This window comes from Ovis aries, chromosome 25 (assembly GCF_016772045.2).
Source record: "Ovis aries strain OAR_USU_Benz2616 breed Rambouillet chromosome 25, ARS-UI_Ramb_v3.0, whole genome shotgun sequence".
Classification (NCBI taxonomy): Eukaryota; Metazoa; Chordata; class Mammalia; order Artiodactyla; family Bovidae; genus Ovis; species Ovis aries.
The window spans coordinates 31,387,932-31,401,165 of record NC_056078.1 but is presented as its reverse complement, the minus strand read 5'-3'; the positions used below and the strand labels follow the sequence as shown (position 1 = coordinate 31,401,165).

Sequence of the window (13,234 nt, the reverse complement as noted above, 5' to 3'; positions counted from 1 at the left end):
TTCCAGGTGTAGATGGTTCCAGCCATGAATTTTCCAATTAATTAAGGAAAAAATAATGCCAATTTTATGTGAAGTCTTCAAAACTATAACAAAATTATTTGTTATAACAAAATAAGAATAGAAAAACAAATTTTCACAACTTCTTTTTTGAAGATAGCAAAATTTGATATTAATATTTGACAGCAGAATTACAAGAAAAATATTTGGGACAATTCATCTCATAAACAAAGATTCAAATTTTATACACATAATATTATCAAGTAAATTCTGTACGTACATATACATATACATATACATATACATATATATATATATATATATATATATATATCTGTGTGGATCTGTGTATTAATACAATGCAGTCAATTTGGGCAAATCCCAGAATGTAAGTTACCGTAATGTTTAAAATCAATGTAATTCCTCAAGAGAATGAGAAGACAAGCACAGACTATGAGAAAATATCCAGAAAATACGTATCTGATAAAGGACTGTTAATGAAAATATACAAAGAACCCTTAAAACTCAGCAACAAGGAAAAAAACCAACCCAATTTAAAACATGGGCAAAGACCTGAACAGACACCTCATTAAAAAAAAAAAAAAAACACACAAATAGCAAATAACACATGAAAATATGTTAATCATCATGTCATTCATTAGAGGACTGAAAATTAAACACTCATTATACACCATTGCATGCTAAGTTGCTTCAGCAGTGTCCTTCTCTTTGCGATCCTATGGCTCATAGCCTGCCAGGCTCCTCTCTCCATGGGATTCTCCAGGCAAGAACACTGGAGTGGGTTGCCACTTCCTTCTCCAGGGGATCTTTCCAAACAAGGGATCGAACCAGCATCTCTTTCATCTCTCCTGCACTGGCAGGCGGGCTCTTTACCACCAGCATCACTTGGGAAGCCCCAGTGAGAAACCATTAGATACCTAATAGAAAAGATTACATTTAATATGATTCCAACTATACGACATTCTGGAAAAGGTACCATTGGTAGAGACAGTAAAAAGATCAATGTTTGTCAAGGATGAGGGGACAAGAAGGAAGAACAGGTGAAGTAAAGAGAATTTTTCAGGCAGTGAAACTATTCTGTTTGATACTACAGTGGCAGATACAGGTTATTGAAGAGCGAACAATAATGTAAACTACGGACTTTGGGTAATAGTGATGTATCAGTGTAGGTTCATGGACTCCAACAAATGTTCCACTCTGGTAGGGGATGCTGATAGGTGGGGAGGCTGTACCTGTATGGGGGTATATGAGAAATCTCTGTGCTTTCTACTCAACTTTGCTATGAGCCTAAAACAGCTCTAAAAATGAAGTCTATTAAAAATCAATAACTTATTAGATTAATAGAGTAAAGCAGAAATGTAAACGATCTAAAATGCATCAAAAATTTTTGATATTTGACAAAAAGTCAACAATCATTCAGGTTAACTCAACAAAATAAGAATATATTTTCCTAGTTAGTTAAGAGTAGCTATACAAATAATGTATCAGTCAATATAGTTAGTAGTGTAATTAAAACTTGAGATTAAACATGAGACAAAGGTATCATCCAAGACCACTTCTACTCAATATTGTATTGAAGCCCTAACTGATGCTATAAGGTAAGAAAAAACATAGACATAAGGATTAGAAAGAAAGAAATAATTGTTAACAGGAGATGAGATTTTGCATATAAAACTTCAAATATTTTACAAATTTTTAGAATAAATAAGTAATTTAGCAAGGCTGCTGGCTTCAAGATTAACACAGAGAAATTATTTCTACCTCAATATACTAGCACCAAAAATAAGTAAACAAAATTATAACAAAATGAAAAATAAATAAAAATTAAAAGCAATATATCTAGGGATGAATCTTGAACAGTGAAATATGTACAAGACCTTTACACACACACACACACACACACACATTATAAAATATTATCATGATAAATGAAATTAGACATAAATAAGTAAAAGGGTAGCCTCGTGGTCATGGACTAGAAGACGTCATATTGTAAACCTATCAATTCTCTACAGTTCAGTTCAGTTCAATCCCTCTGTCGTGTCCGACTCTGAGACCCCATGGACTGCAGCATGCCAGGCTTCCCTGTCTATCATCAACTCCCGGAGCTTACGCAAACACATGTCCATTGAGTTGGTGATGTCATCCAACCATCTCATTCTCTGTCACCCCCTTCTCTTCCCACCTTCAATCTTTCCCAGCATCAGGGTCTTTTCAAATAAGTTGGTTCTTTGCAACAGGTGGCCAAAATATTGGAGTTTCAGCTTCAGCATCAGTCCTTCCAATGAATATTAGGATGGACTGGTTGGATCTCCTTGCAGTCCAAGAGACTCTCAAGAGTCTTCTCCAACATCACAGTTCAAAAGTATCAATTCTCCGGCCTCGGCTTTCTTTATAGTCCAAATCTCACATCCATACATGACTAATGGAAAAACCATAGCTTTGACTAGATGGACCTTTGTTGGTAAAGTAATGTCTCTGCTTTTTAACATGCTGTCTGAGTGAAGTGAGTAAAGTAGCTCAGTCATGTCTGACTCTTTGCAACCCCATGGACGGTACCTACCAGGCTCCTCTGTCTATGGGATTTTCCAGGCAATAGTACTGGAGTGGATTGCCATTTCCTTCTCCAGGGGATCTTCCCAACCCAGGGATCGAACCCAGGTCTCCTGCATTGTAGACAGACGCTTTATCGTCTGAGCCACCAGGCGATGGTTCAAAACTTTGCTTCCAAGGAGCAAGCGTCTTTTAATTTCATGGCTGTAGTCACCATCTGCAGTGATCTTGGAGCCCAAAAAAATAAAGTCTGTCACTGTTTCCATTGTTTTCCCATCTACTTGCCATGAAGTGATGGGACCAGATGCCAGGATCTTAGTTTTCTGAATGTTGAGTTTGAAGCCAACTTTTTCATTCTCCTCTCTCACTTTCATCAAGAGCCTCTTAAGTTCTGTGCTTTGTGCCATAAGGGTGGTGTCATCTGCATATCTGAGGATATCGATATTTCTCCCGGCAATCTTGATTCCAGCTTGTGCCCAGCGTTTCTCATGATATACTCTGTGCTCTGCATATAAGTAAAATAAGCAGGGTGACAATACACAGCCTTGACATACTCCTTTTCCTATTTGGAACCAGTCTGTTGTTCCATCTCCAGTTCTAACTGTTGCTTCTAGACCTGTTTACAGATTTCCCAGGAGACCGGTCAAGTGGTCTGGTATTCCTGTCTCTTTCAGAATTTTCCACAGTTTGTTGTGATCCATGCAGTCAAAGGCACTGGCATAGTCAATGAAGCAGAAGTAGATGTTTTTTGGGAACTCTCTTGCTTTTTCGATGATCCAGCAGATGTTGGCAATTTGATCTCTGGTTCCTCTGCCTTTTCTAAATCCAGCTTGAACATCTGAAAGTTCGTGGTTCATGTACTGTTGAAGCCTGGCTTGGAGAATTTTGAGCACTACTTTACTAGCGTGAGAGATGAGTGCAATTGTGTGGTAGTTTGAGCATTCTTTGGCATTGCCTTTCTTTGAGATTGGAATGAAAACTGACCTTTTCCAATCCTGTGGTCACTGCTGAGTCTTCCAAATTTACTGGCATGTTGAGTGCAGCACTTTCACAGCATCCTCTTTTAGGACTTAAAATAGCTCAACTGGAATTCCATCACCTCCACTAGCTTTGTTTGGAGTGATGCCTCCTATGGCCCACACATTCCAGGATGTCTGGCTCTAGGTGAGTGATCACACCATCATGGTTATCTGGGTCATGAAGATCTTTTTTGTATAGTTCTTTTGTGTATTCTTGCCACTTTTTCTTAATATCTTCTGGTTCTGTTAGGGCCATACCATTTCTGTCCTTTATTGTGTCCTCTTTGCATGAAATGTTCCCTTGGTATCTCTAATTTTCTTGAAGAGATCTCTAGTCTTTCCCATTCTGTGGTTTTCCTCTATTTCTTTGCCGTGATCACTGAGGAAGGCTTTCTTATCTCTCCTTGCTATTCTTTGGAACTCTGCATTTCCTTTTCTCCTTTTCCTTTTGCTTCTCTTCTTTCCAGAGTTATTTGTAAGGCCTCCTCAGACATGTCTTATTTCATTTCTTTTTCTTGGGGATAGTTTTGATCACTGCCTCCTGTTCAATGTCACGAACCTGTGTCCATAGTTCTTCAGGCACTCCATCAGATCTAATCCCTTGAATCTATTTGTCACTTCCACTGTATAATCATAATGGATTTGATTTAGGTCATACCTGAATGGTCTAGTGGTTTTCCCTAGTTTCTTCAATTTAAGTTTGAATTTGCCAGTAAGGAGTTCATGATCTGAGCCACAGTCAGCTCCTGGTCTTGTTTTTTTTTGCTGACTGTATAGAGCTTCTCCATTTTTGGCTGCAAAGAATATAATCAATCTGATTTCTATATTGACCATCTGGTGATGTCCATGTGTAGAGGCTTCTCTTGTGTTGTTGGAAGAGGGTGTTTGCCATGACCAGTGTGTTCTCTTGGCAAAACTCTATTAACCTTTGTACTGCTTCATTCTGTACTCCAAGGCCAATTCTCTACAAAGTAATCTATAGATTCAAAGCAATCTCAATCAAAATCCCATAAATTGTTTTTAACTGTTATTGCTGATATTAAAATAAATGATTACAAAATATGTATAGAGATGCAATAGCAAATATAACCTTTTTGTGGGGGGTTATAGTTGCTTTACAATGCTATTAGTTTCTGCTGAACAGCAAACTGAATTAGCCATCCATACACATATCCTCTGCCTATATAATCTTGACACATCCCTAGGTACTAGGCCTTATTATAAACCTGTAGTATTTAAGAGACTGTGGCACTGACCCAGAAGAGGCAAGTGTATGAATGGAACCAAACAGAGAGCCCAGAAACAAAATCACATATATGCAGACATTTGATTTATGACAAAACAGTCAGGAATAAAAGGTCTTTTCAGATATATTCATGAAAAATTAATTATTGACCCCTTAACCTCACATCATACATGAAAATAAAGTGTCAAATATGTTATAGCTCTAAGTATAACGGTAAAATATAAGATTTCTGAAGGATAACATAGGTGACTACCTTCATGACCTTTGAGTAGACAAGGCTGCTTATATAAGACTCTAAAAGCACCAATCGCATAGGAAAAAATGTTACACTGGATTCTAATATTACTGAAGACTCTATAACACTGAATGACAACAACAACAGCAGCAACAAAAATAATACATACTCTATATGCTTCTGGTTATATAAAATAAAGAAGTAAGTAAAATTGATCTATGGTATTAGAAATCTGAATGCTGACTACCTTTGAGGAGGAAGGACTAGTGCCCAGGAAAGAACATGAGAGGGGTCTGTTAGGGTGTTCTACTTTTTTATCTGGATAGTGATAGCTTATGATAATGTATAAACTTGTACAGTATGATTTATGCATTTTTGCTTGTATTGCATAGTTCACTTTACAAATTTAATAAGAAATGAATGCAAAACAGGCAGCACACTGATTAGAACTCTCCTTTTAAACTGGAAGAGGAGCACCTATGAAACACGCTTAAAAAAAAAAGGAAAGGTCAATTTCTCTATTATGACTGTGCTGTTCAGAAAGAATGATCTAAAGGGAATTAGTTTAAAAATATATATTTAGCAGGTGTGACCCTGCTGTGACTGAAGAGAGACAGGGATACCAAATCATATCCAGGGAGTTTGAATTGTTTATACAATCTGTATTTTTCCCAGCTAATCCCTCTGAGTCAGAGAAAATATGACACATTACCAAAATTAACCTGCAGAAGGGAGCCAGGCTAGTGGAATACACAGCAGTGGGATTATCCTTTTCTGGCTCGTTAGTGAGTGAAACATTATGACCCTGAGTGCACTGTGCCTCTTCCATCATATATAGTGCTTAATCACTTTATGGAAACTGCTAGAAAATAGAAAGTCACGATAGTACAAACACATACACACACACACATCACCCATGTCAATCATGTCCTAACTATATTCCAATGGGATGCATGTCTGATCACCAGAGATACAGAGGCAGAATAGGAGAAACAGAAATGTAGCCTCCATCATGGAGGTCAAAGTATCATTATAATTCTTAGATCTCTATCTCAGGGATTGTGAAACTTTGACACATGGATCTGCCAAGTGAACCTCTAGAAGCTGTACTTCAAAACTGTGTATACACTGAGTTTCTTTTTTTAACTTTATTGTTGACAGGTTCCATAGTACTGAGCACATCCTCCAAGTGGTCCTTAACCTTCAACAGTTAAGAATATATTGCTTACAATTACTTTCAAAAACATGATATTCTTTGAATCACATAACTACCTGGTGAAAGATGAAGCCTGGCAGACAACACATTCTTTATTATCTTAGATAATAAAGCTGAGAGAAGTTAAATGACTCGCCATAGCTACATGTAAGTGGTAGAGTTGAGACTAGAATCAAGTGTATTATTCTTTTAAAATCTCTCAAAATCTTGATACATATCCATGAGAACCCCAACAGGGACAGGGAAAGCTATTCTAATTTCGTTAGTAATTATATCCTACTCCACAGCAAGGATCATTGTGGAACTACTCCAGAGAACCACACATCTTCCCCTTTCTGAAGCTTCCATCCTGGTTCTGCCTTCTAGAGTTCCACCATATTGGTTTAATACTTCATCCTCAGGCCTTACAACCATTTGGATGAACAAACACAATGTGCTTCTTCCTGAGCCTCAGTGTTTATCTGACTTGGTTTAGGGAGAGTATGATATCCAAGTCTAGGCTTAATACTACAATGCAGTGCAGAGAACAGCAGCTTCACAAAGCCCACTCAGGACCACTTCATAAAGTATGTGTGAGCTGATCTGAAGCCTGCTCTCCCATCTCCCCTTCCAAAGAACAAAGCTAGGGTGGGGGATGCTGTTGGATTCAAGATTCTTCAAGAAGTAGCCTATAGAACAAGACACAGAGTCAGCCTGTGTCAGTCACCTCATGCACAAAAGAACATGTGGTATGCTGAACTGAGATGAGCCATAAAGGACAGCCCAACTGACAAAGTGTGGGAAGCATATGGTAGAGGTGGGGCCCATAGCTGTGTCAGGAATGCCTGCACATATGGTGACAAAAATGTGCAGGAGATATTATACTTACGCTTTTTAGAAAAACTTGTACACAGACACAGAGCAGCCAAAGAAGATTTGAGAATATTTAGATTGCTGCTGCTGCTGCTGTTGCTGCTGCTGCTAAGTCACTTCAGGCGTGTCTGACTCTGTGCAACCCCACAGACGGCAGTCCACCAGGCTCCTCTGTCCCTGGGATTCTCCAGGGAAGAATACTGCAGTGGGTTGCCATTTCCTTCTCCAATGCATGCATGCATGCAAAGTTGCTTCAGTCGTGTCCGACTCTGTATGACCCCATGGACAGCAGCCCACAGGGGCTCCTCTGTCTATGGGATTCTCTAGGCAAGAATACTGGAGTGGGTTGCCATTTCCTTCTATTTACATTGAAACAGGTATAAAAATAACTAGTCTAATACTACTCTCATTTTGCAAAAGAAATTGAAGCCCAGAACATATGGGACAAACTATATTCTTGGTCATACAGACAAACCCCAGAATTGGAATCTAGGGCTCCTATTCCCAATCTAGAGCTCTTTCCTCCATTCTAAGCTACTTCTCAAACACTGACAGCACCCAGCTTTATCTCTCTTTCCCCAGATGAGCTAAAGCTCTTCTGGGTAGAACATCCCTGTGATAGGTCTTAAACAGGTCACGTGAAAGTTGATTCAGACTCTGGACTGTCTTTATGTCAATCCTTGGCCCTGAAACTCAGATGAAGCCTTGAGAAGTCTAGCAAGGAACAGAAATTATTCAGCCTGAAAAACCAAAAGGTCTCCAGACAAGTCTCTTGGAACATGTGCAACTGTTCCCTCCAGCAAGAGAAGTTACAAAGAGACACATGGAGCCCCTTGCACTTTCCCCTCCCATGAGCTCCAGGGGGAAGGTCCTGGATTATTTCAGATCCACAGCCAAAGAACCACAGGCTTATAGAGTCTCACCCTCCCTTTCTTCCCTATGCTGCATAGCTACAGACACGTGCCTTGCTTCATTAACCTGAAGTCTCCAAACCAAACATGACTCCATTTCCAGCCCCTGTCCCATTCTGGTGAGCAGATGCCTCCCCAGTTATTTTCCAGATGGATGATTTAGCAGTGACCTACAAAGCCCTCTCTGGCACCCATGGCAGGTGATCCTAAGTGATGACTTTAAGGGGCACAAAGATGGAGCAACCAGATGAGCCAAGCATCAGCCAGGAATCAGGGTTACCCACCTTAGTCATCAGAGGAGATTTCAGAGGAATAAACTCTTCTAGTCTCTCTGCTGCTCAAAACCCTTCAGGTTCCCTTTCAAGGTCCTGCTACTATGTATGGCCTTCCCCAAGAACTCCAAACAATACTAATTTTTCTTATTTAGACTATACAACTGTCTTTCAGTTATATTCCATTAAAAGCATAGGATGATAAGCTATGAGTGAGAACTCTTTTTCATATTATTCCTGAAATTCTGAGTTCTTCAGAGAGCTCTTAATAATTTAGAATCCAGTCAAGTGTCAAGTCTTCTATAAAGCTTTCTTTTACACCACAACCAGGGAGATGTATGCTTCTCAGGGTCCCCAAAGCACTCAGTTCACACTTATGTGGTAAAGCACCCTCCTCACTGTACTATCTCATTGATTCCAGCAGACATCCACCTCCTCCATCACATCAAAGGAATTTACCTTTGTCCTTGTGTCTCTAGCCCAGGCCTATCACTGGTAGGACTTCAGTAAATATTTGATGGACTGGTGGATAGATGGATGGGAAAAAGTAATGAAAGAAGGCAGTGTGGATACGAGTTCCTTTAAGAGTGGCACATAATTTCAACACCTGTGGTTCATTGTTTTTGTTTTGTGTTATGGTTCTGCAAGACCCTAACAGAATCTATTCTATCCATAAATATTAATGGTCCTTATCTGAGGGATAACACTGATGCTGAGTTGTACTAGTGGCAAAACCAGTATATAACATATGTTGGCATAAACACTGTGGAATCAGAGGTGATATCCTTTTAATATTACTAATTTAATACAAGGAAGCAAAAGTTCAGATAACTTAAAAGGTTTAGCCAAGTTCTTATAGCTAGGAAATAGCAGATATCAGTTACAGACCTCCACGCAAAGTTCAGTGATTAAAAGCTGGAGTTGGTTACCCAGTCTGTGTTTGAAGCATGTCATGTCTTTTCACCAGTAGTATCAGGAGAGTTGCCTTCTTTTTGCTTTGTCCATGTATTTCAGTTGCCCAGTCATGTCCAACTCTTTGCAAACGCATGAACTGCACCATGCCAGGCCTCCTTGTCCCTCACCATCTCCCACAGTTTTCTAAGTTCATGTCCATTGCATCAGTGATGCAATCCAGCCACCTCATCCTCTGACGCCATCTTCTCCTTCTGCCCTCAATCTTTCCCAGCATCAGGGACTTTTTGCTTTACAGTCCTTGGTTTTAAAAATTGGGCAAATGATGTGTCAGTCTCAGGGGATCTTGTCCATGTCTTTGTGAAGTAATAATCTTGGGCTTCCCTGGTGGTCCAGTGATAAAAGAATCTGCCTGCCAATGCAGGAGACATGGGTTCAATCTCTGGGCCAGGAAGATCTCCTGGAGAAGGAAATGACAACCCAGTATTCTTGCCTGGGAAATCCCATGGACAGAGGAGACTGGTGGGCTACAGTCCATGGGGTTGCAAAAAGAGTCAGACACGACTTAGTGACTAAACAACAATTAACTTAAGCTTAATCACCTTAAGTGCTTAGAGAGATACTTTCTTTCCAAGACAAGTACTCAATAAACGTTGCAGCTAACATTCATTCCATTGGTTCAAGATATATGTATTGAGGCAATAGCACGTTGCAGGCATGACTTTAGGCACTAAGGTTAAAACAGTAACACGTTAATGCATTTATGTCTCTGGAGAGCTTACTCACTAACAAGGGAGGATACACCATACATAACATAGATCAACTGTGCAGTAGTTTTAAATCTGGGAAACAGACGGCAGGGGAGTTCTGGAGCTCATGGAGAGGTCAGAGCTGGAAAGATAACACTGAGGACGCCTGGACAGAGAGGGTCAAAGATCCAAAGTGGTTGAGATTCTTGAAAAAGGAAGATGGGGCTCAAAGATGGAAAGATCAAACTGAAGGGATGTGGGGAGAAAAGAAGGGAGCAGATGTAGGTGCAAGAGGAGCTCGAGGGAGCAGTGTGACAGCTAAGGGATGACAAGATTCAGGGTGGATATCACAAGGCAACGACTGTGAAGAGGATTTTGGACTGATGACAGGCGAGCGCTGTAACTGAGAGATGATGGATGGGGAAGGAATGGGGAGAGTAGGGGAAAGAGGAGGCAAGAGGGAGGAAGAAAGGCAACAAGTCTCAATTGCTCTGTTAAGATTTGGCCATGAAGAAAGGTAGTGGCATGAGAGAAAGAAGAGGGAGGAAGACTGGGGGAAAGTTGTTTTCTGGCTGAGCTGAAGGATGACATTGGTGGGCATCGGAATATCACAGAAGAATAGAACCACTTATTATAGATGGTACAGGTTCAGAGTTTTACTGGACTAAGGAAGTGCCATCATCGCTGATTGAATTTCCTGTCATTTCCTTTCTCTCCAAATAGCTAATCCACTGCTTTGTAACCTGTGTTAGGACACTTGTCTACACTTGTAGAGTCAGAGACCAAATTCTCACTTGGAAAACAGTGTTAGGCTCTTTTCCGGTTATCGCCGCGTAGGGAACTGTGAGCAGTGAAGTCTCCCGCGACCCCCTCTAGGAGGCGGTGCAGGAAGTCCTGCACGGGAACCAGCGCAAGCGCAGAAAGTTTTTGGAGACGGTGGAGCTTCAGATCAGCCTGAAGAACTATGACCCTCAGAAGGACAAACGCTTTCCGGGCACCGTTAGGCTTAAGTCTACTCCCCGCCCCAAGTTCTCCGTGTGTGTCTTATGGGACCAACAGCATTGTGATGAGGCCAAGGCTGTGGATATCCCCCACATGGACATCGAGGCACTGAAAAAACTCGACAACAATAAGAAACTGGTCAAGAAGCTGGCCAAGAAATATGATGCGTTTTTGGCTTCAAAGTCTCTGATCAAGCAGATCCCCCGAATCCTTGGCCCAGGCCTAAACAAGGCTGGCAAATTCCCTTCCTTGCTGACCCACAATGAGAACTTGGTGGCCAAAGTTGATGAAATGAAGTCCACGGTCAAGCTCCAGATGAAAAAGGTGCTGTGTCTGGCAGTGGCTGTTGGCCATGTGAAGATGACAGATGATGAGCTTGTGTACAACATCCACTTAGCTGTCAACTTCCTAGTGTCATTGCTCAAGAAAAATTGACAACGTCAGGGCCTTGTACATTAACAGCACCGTGGGCAAGCCCCAGCATCTGTACTAAGGCACAGCTTAATAAACCACACTAAACGACCAAAAAAAGAAAAAGAAAACAAAAGAAAGTGTTAGATCTTGGGGAAGGACAGGATTTCTGATTTTGCATCCCTATCTGATCACTGAAAAATGTTGAAGCTTGAGCTTTGTTAAAGCTGGATATGTTCCACAATATTCTGTGATAACCTGTATGAGAAAAGAATCTAAAAAAGAATGAATATATATATATGGATAACTGAATCACTTTATACTGTACCTGCAACTAACACAACATTGGAAATCAACTGTACACTCATCTAGAGCCAGACATCCTGGAATGTGAAGTCAAGTGGGCCTTAGGAAGCATCACTATGAACAAAGCTAATGGAGGTGAAGGAATTCCAGTTGAGCTATTTCAAATCTTAAAAGAGGATGCTGTGAAAGTGCTGCACACAATATGCCAGCAAATTTGGAAAACTCAGCAGTGGCCACCAGTGGACTGGAAAAGGTCAGTTTTCATTCCAATCCCAAAGAAAGGCAATGCCAAAGAATGCTCAAACTACCGCACAATTACACTCATCTCACATGCTAATAAAATAATGCTCAAAATTCTCCAAGCCATGCTTCAGCAATATGTGAACCATGAAATTCCAGATGTTCAAGCTGGATTTAGAAAAGGCAGAGGAACCAGAGATCAAATTGCCAGCATCCGCTGGATCATGGAAAAAAGCAAGAGAGTTTCAGAAAAACATCTATTTCTGCTTTATTGACTATGCCAAAGCCTTTGACTGTGTGGATCACAATAAACTGTGGAAAATTCTGAAGGAGATGGGAATACCAGACCACCTGACCTGCCTCTTGAGAAATCTGTATACAGGTCAGGAAGCAACAGTTAGAACTGGACATGGAACAATAGATTGGTTCCAAATAGGAAAAGGAGTATGTCAAGGCTGTATATTGTCACCCTGCTTATTCAACTTATATGCAGAGTACATCATGAGAAACGCTGGGCTGGAGGAAGCACAAGCTGGAATCAAGATTGCTGGGAGAAATATCAATAACCTCAGATATGCAGATGACACCACCCTTATGGCAGAAAGTGAAGAAGAACTAAAGAGCCTCTTGATGAAAGTGAAAGAGGAGAGTGAAAAGTTGGCTTAAAGCTCAACATTCAGAAAATGAAGATCATGGTCCCATCACTTCATGGGAATTAAATGGGAAAACAGGGGAAACAGTGGCTGACTTTATTTTTTAGGGTGCCAAAATCACTGCAGATGGTGATTGCAGCCATGAAATTAAAAGACATTTACTCCTTGGAAGGAAAGTTATGACCAACCTAGACAGAATATTAAAAAGCAGAGACATTACTTTGTCAACAAAGGTCTGTCTCGTCAAGGATATGGTTTTTCCAGTAGTCGTGTATGGATGTGAGAGCTGGACTTAAAGAAAGCTGAGCACCAACGAATTGATGCTTTTGAACTGTGGTGTTGGAGAAGACTCTTGACAGTACCTTGGACTACAAGGAGATCCAACCAGTCCATCCTAAAGGAGATCAGTCCTGGGTGTTCATTGGAAGGACTGATGTTGAAGCTGAAACTCCAATATTTTGGCCACCTGATGCAAAGAGGTGACTCATTTGAAAAGACCCTGATTCTGGGAAAGATTGAGGGCAGGAGGAGAAGGGGATGACAGAGGATGAAATGGTTGGATGGCATCACTGACTCAATGTACATGGGTTTGGGTACACGGTGGCAGTTGGTGATAGACAGGGAGGCCTGGCATGCTGT

General features: G+C 40.7%; 1 protein-coding gene and 1 pseudogene across 1 annotated transcript in view; one reads left to right on the top strand and one right to left on the bottom strand.

Annotated features, from left to right (window-relative positions):
• The window catches only part of LRMDA (leucine rich melanocyte differentiation associated), a 1,186,567-nt gene that overhangs the window by 166,265 nt on the left and 1,007,068 nt on the right, over positions 1–13,234 (bottom strand). The gene's annotated exons all lie outside the window — the stretch shown is intronic.
• Positions 10,793–11,485, top strand: LOC106991925 (large ribosomal subunit protein uL1-like; annotated as a pseudogene).